This window comes from Oryx dammah, unplaced genomic scaffold (genome assembly GCF_014754425.2).
Source record: "Oryx dammah isolate SB20612 unplaced genomic scaffold, SCBI_Odam_1.1 HiC_scaffold_11232, whole genome shotgun sequence".
Classification (NCBI taxonomy): Eukaryota; Metazoa; Chordata; class Mammalia; order Artiodactyla; family Bovidae; genus Oryx; species Oryx dammah.
Genome location: NW_024080625.1, coordinates 557,165 through 563,164, shown reverse-complemented (window position 1 = coordinate 563,164; position 6,000 = coordinate 557,165).

The following is a 6,000-nucleotide window of genomic DNA, read 5'->3' as shown; positions in this document are numbered from 1 at the left end:
AGGCGCTGCGCGCGCACCCTGCACGAGTGCCTGTGAGGCGCTGCGCGGGCTCGGCCCCTGGGAGCACTCTCCTCAAGCCCACCCCCAACAGATTCGCTGGCACCTCAGGCCCGGATCTGCGCCCACCCCGTCCCTCCAGCCACACTCCGGGATTCCTACTACCTATCCCATCATTTCTCCCACCTCCTCAGACCTGGGGACTCCTGAAACCACTTGCCTGGGGCGGCACGAACCCTCTTGCCATCCTGATTGACCCGCCCCCGGACCTACCTCCCTCCCTCTCCGCGGGAGACCCCCTTGTTGCACTGCCCCCTGCTTGGCCGGGAGGTGAGAGAAGGATTGGTCCCCTCCCCCCATCAGGGTCAGCTCCCGACCGGAAGCTCTGTCTCCTCCACCGCGCGCAGCGACCTGCCTGCCTTTCTCCTTCTCTTTTAACCTCCGTTTTCTCCAGGTCCCCACATGCCCTTCCCCTTCTTCTGTCAAGGGTGCGCACCCTGAACACACACCTGGGCGTCAGGGCCTTTCTCCTCCCCACCTACAGCTGAAGTGGGAGGTTCCGGGGTGAGAGGGCAGCTGTGGTGATGTGGAAAATGAGGTTGGGGACCCGCGAGAAATATCGCCATTCTCCCAGCCTATGTCATGGAGCCATTGAACAGCTGCGAACCATGCCTCCCTCAGCCACCTCCTACCCTCTTCCTGTCCTGCCTCCTCATCAGTGTGTAAATAATTTGCACTGAAACGTGGATACAAAGCCACGAGTTTGGTTTTTGTAAATAAAAACTATTTATTGTGCTGGGTTCCAGCCTGGTTTGCAGAGACCACTTCCCACCCCAACCTAAATTCTTCTCCATTCTTCTCTCCTTTTGCTCTCCAGCCTTTTCTGACCCCTCTTTCCCTCTCCCTAGTTTCTCCAAGATGCCTTTGCATTCCGGAATCAGTATTTCCTTCCACTGTAGCTATTAGTGGCTCCTGGCCCCTACCAATGTAGTATCTTCCTCTGCAGAATAAAATCTCTATTTTTATCAATGACTTGGTGGCTTTTCCTTGAATCCAGAACACGCTATTGCTTACCTCCTTTAAACAAATAGGATACATTGTTGAGGGGCTGGTTTCCTGACCCTGGAAGAGGACTCTGACATTCTGTCCCTTGGATGACCCTGATGAGGCCACTGGGGATCCAGGTCTCCAGATGAACCCAGTCAGGAGCCAAAAGGCACTACAGGGTCCTTCTTCCTATTTGAACACCAATTGGCTGTACGATACTGCGAAAGTCCATAAATTCTTCAGTTTCTTGCCCTGCTAAGTGGGGATTAAACAAACAAACTTGGAGAACCTGCCTTTCCTATGTAGAAGAGCTGTTGTGAAAATTGCTACAACTGAGTGATAGCTATGATGGTGTTCTGAAAAGAAACCAAAGAAAAAAGAGAAACCCAAACAGAAAGGGTGCTGTGGCTCATGGGTGTAGAGGTTTTGGTCCCCAAAGCCTCTCTGGGCCAGCTGTGGTCAGGGTGTTGGGCAACGGGGAAACCACTCTCCTTCCCAGGACAGGGAAATGCCATATTAGGACATCAACTTCCAAACCGTGGGCTACAAAGAACAGGTGAAAAGCTGAGAGAGGCTAATGGGGGAGAAGAGAGGATAATGGGGGAGAAGAAAGGAGCAGCAGGGTTAGAATCCAAATAGAGGCTAGACTTTACCAAGTGTAACTGAAAGGAAACCCAACTGTGGTCCATAACCAAGCCATGAGGTTAGCCATTCCCATAGAAAGCCCAAATGAGGATTCTGTTGCTAACAACACCAACATGATACCTCTGTGTGCATTTCACCAGATCGGAGGGGAGAACTAATTTCTCCTACAGCCTGAAAACCTCTCTCTAACTCTAATCCACTCCCTCTCCTTAGGATCAGGTCTAACCTTAGCCTTAACCTAACTTCAGGCAAAACCTAACTGCTTGCTAAGCTCTAACGCCAGTCTCTAATCCTAACACTTCCCCCACCGCAGGGGAGGGCTTGAAGGACAGGGGGAGCTATGAAGCACCCCACCCCCTAAGGGCAACCACTGATCCCAGCCTATTGGAGAATTTCCCCGTCTCCTCAGGACTCTTGGCTGTTGTTGCTGCCTCGCACCTCTCCCTGAATGTGTAAACTCTGACCCATGTTGGCCTTTGGGATATGTGTCGGGGTAGGGAAGTGGAGCCAGGAGCTGCTCAATCCTGCAGTGATATATCCCCTTTGCTTTCTCTCCATCCACCAAGCTAGCACCAGTTCAGATTTGATAGGCAGTTGAGGAGGAGGAATAGAAATCTGACTGATCCTGGGCAGAAGATACCTGACAGGGTTGGGCGTCCAGTAAAGAACCCCCTGCGATAATGGCCAGTCTATAATCCAAAGAACTATTAGATCCCCCCAGAGGCAGGAGAGGAGATGTGGGCCCCTGCCAGACAATACCCAGATTTGGGGAGAAGCAACAGGGTGAGGAGTCAAAGGGTTGGCAGCTGTCCCCAACCACTCTCACCTAACTCCTAACGGTAAGAACCTGGAAGCTGGGGGGGTGGGGGCGCTCTGAGCTGTGCCGACACATAGGAGCTGGAAGAAAGGCAGGGAAGAAGTGAATCCTGTTCTGGTCCTAACTAGACTTTCAAAAACTCCGTAGCTTTCTTGGCTTCAGTTGCTTTGTCTATTCAACAGGGATGGTTACTGGCACTTAGTCTTCTTCAGGAAGGTGATGAGGTTCAGACAAGACCATGTACATGGATGTGAAACACAGGGTCATTTGAACACTTGCTGACATCTCTTCTGTGCCAGGCATATGCCAAATGCTGGGGATACAGTGATGTATGAGCCATGGAGCCTGCTAGGAGAAGTTTACAGTCTGGCCAGGGAATCAGGCATATCAAGATATTGTCAGGATAATGGGAGCAGTGCTGTGAAGGCTCAATGAAGTGTAAAGCCCTCTGCACAAGCGTGAAGTTTAAAGACAGACTCCCATACTCATGTCCTCAGCATGGAAGTCCTTTACTTCCAGCCACAAGGACTTCAAGGGAGGGGGTAGGGAAGTGCAGAATGGGGCTGGGTCCTCAAAGGGACATGTGATAATAAAGCAAAAAAAAAAGTAAGCAAAAGAAAAAAAATTTTTTTAAAGCAAAAGGGCTAGATCTGCAAAGCACTACCTAGGAGCTAATTATTGATTAGGATCACATGTGGCATCCTCAGATGGGGCAGGTAAATCCTGGGGAGGAAAGCAGCAGTGCCCAGAGCAGGTCCGGGGTGGGGGTCACTATCCTCCCGCCCACCTCTAATCTTCAGGTGGGATCCGAGACTGGCAGGACCCCGGACACAGGCTTGGCTCAGTGAGTGAGGGAGGCACTGGTCCTGAAATATCCTGGGGGGAGCGGAAAAGCTGAGAGGACTGAGGCTGCACAGTCCCCAGGGGGTCAGCAAGCCGGCACCACACACACCCTGCCACACGCACCCTGGAAAAACCCTGTCAGTGGGGCTGCAAATACCCCAGGGTCTAGCACCCCCCACCCCCCACCTCAGGCTGGCTCAGTCCTCCTCTCCAGGCCAGAGGGAGAAAAATAACAAAATGAGGAGAAAATAAGCTGTTTGGCTGTGGTGTGAGCAGGAATATCCATGCAGAGCTGCCCACCACTCACCCTTACTCACTCTTTCCACACCCAGCCAGGGCGCCCAGCATGAGACAGACCACCCCCCTGCCCCCTCCCCCGTCTGGGCTAAAAGCAGACGCTGGTGAGCGAGCAGCAGGTTATAAATATGCCCGGGGAACTGCCGCCAACTCGCTCCCTTGTCATCCCCTGGGAGGGTATAGGGTGGGGTGGCTCCTAGGGAGGAGCCAGGGCTGCCCTGTTCCCTGGGGCCCAGGAGGAAGTGGGGCTTCCAAGGGGCTAGTGCATTTTTCCTCCCTTTTCAAAGGGAAACAGCCACTGCCACTTCATTTTTCCTGGACATCTGCTCATCTGCTCAGAGGTGGAGCTCTCATCCTCCCTGGGCCGTAACTGGGAATTCAGAATGAAAGGGCCCAAGTCCATTCACTCCGTATCACGGTGGAGCCCAGCGCTGCTTCTCCTCACACCCAACACCAAAGTTCACTCATTCACTCAACAGATATTAACAGAGGACCTGTTGAATGAAGCATGTCTGCACATACAAGCGTGTGCATGTGTGTGTTCAGGCACACAGCAGCCCCTACACCCATGCATGCACACCAGCTCCAGCCCCTCCCCCGACTTGGTGTTTCCACGAAGGGTAAAGCTTCAGGCTCCAGGTTCCACCTCAGAGTAGGTTTGGGGAGGTGGGGCATTGAGAACAGGGCCCCTAAATATTCCTGCTTTTACTACCTCCCTGATAAGTGAGAGGGTCCCTTCTCTCCTCCCTGCCCAACCATCCTACCAATGGAGGCACCACCCAAGGAAGAAAGAGCCACTCTGTGGGACGCTAGGGGGTACCTGCCCCGGCTGCCAGGGCCCCCTGCCTCCCAACCACTTGCCAAGTAAGTACCAAGCCGGGCAAGAGGGGGCAGTGCCACCCTGGGAAGCTCCAGCTCTCCTCCCCCAGAGCCGAACCCCTCCCTTTTCTCTCCTCCCTATTAATCCTCGGAAGTGAAGGGGCCGTCCCTGGCGGCCCCTCAGCCCTATTGTGGCCCCTCGCCCTCCTCGGCTGGCGTCTAATTAACTCCTCCTGCCCCTGGTTTTATGTGCCCCCCTTACCCCACCTTGTCGGCCCCGCCCCTCCGCTCGGCCCGCTCCCCGCCACGGACATTCCAGCCCGGCCGGGCTGGTGTGCCAGGGCAACCAGGGCCGGACCGAGGCCTAATCCCCCCGCCGCCTGGCCCGACTGGGAGAGCCCCGCTCACCTCCCCGCTCTCTGGGGGCTGCTCGGCTCTGCGGTGGCGGAGACACACAATCGGGACAAAGGCGCAGCCCCCAGGGGGCTAACTCAGCCTTCACGCCCAGGTTGTGCGGCATTTGGGGAGTTTAATGAATTGTCCATCACGCCTTTCAGGGCCCGCCCGTCAGCCTGGATTAATCTTCGGAGCCCTGGTGGGGTAGGAGACACTAAGCCTGTATTTATTACTCTCCCATTGTCACTAATTGAGGTAATTATCTGTGACTCTGGCCTGGCCAACAATGCGGCATTCAATCCCGGGACCTCGATGGGCCTGGCTCCCACTCTCAGCACCAACCCTCCCTCCTCTCCTCTCCCAAACCCGCCAAGGGCTAACTGGAGCCCTGGAGCATGATGGGAAAGTGGACAATGTCCCATAATGCTTCACCTCCAAACCGGTATGGAGTTGCAACTAGGGAGAGGTCCCTCTAAAGCAGATGAGAAAAGAAGGCAGCCTGTCTGGGGACAGGTTTGGCTGGCAGAGCCCTTGGGCCACAGAAGGGCATGCCTCTGGGGTCTTTGATTTTCTGGACCCTCATCTCTGTGTTGGTGGTGCCAGCGTCTCCCAAGTTCCTTCTGTGAACCCACCTTCATGCTCCTGTAGCCTCCAGAGTTCTAGGGTATTAGGAGGCCCTATCCCATACCAGGTATAATTTAGGGAGGGCCCTAAAGTTTCAGGGCTGGCAGAGTAGTGTGGGTGGGAGAGGTGGGGAAAAAGAATAGGCTTGGGCTCAGGGGAAGAGCAAGAGGAGCCATCACAGGAAGGAGCACCAAGGGCTCACGCTACTGTGGCCATGCAACAGCTTAGGGAGAAACTTGGATGTGAAGAGGGGAGCAGGGCCAAAGAGCAGATTTCACATGGAGATGGCTTCCCAGGTCAAGGGGATTGGCCCTGGGGAACAGGTGTGTGTGTTTGTATGTGGGGGGGCGGTGTGTAAAAGAAAGAGAGAGAGAAAGATAGCAAAGGCAGTTTTGGACAGGACGAGACGGTAGGCTCCTTGAGGGTAGGGGCTGTGTCTTGATCACTTGTTTTTCTAAGAGCCTGCACTGTGTGTGGCACATAGTAGATCCTAGCAAATGAACGTATAGGTGAGG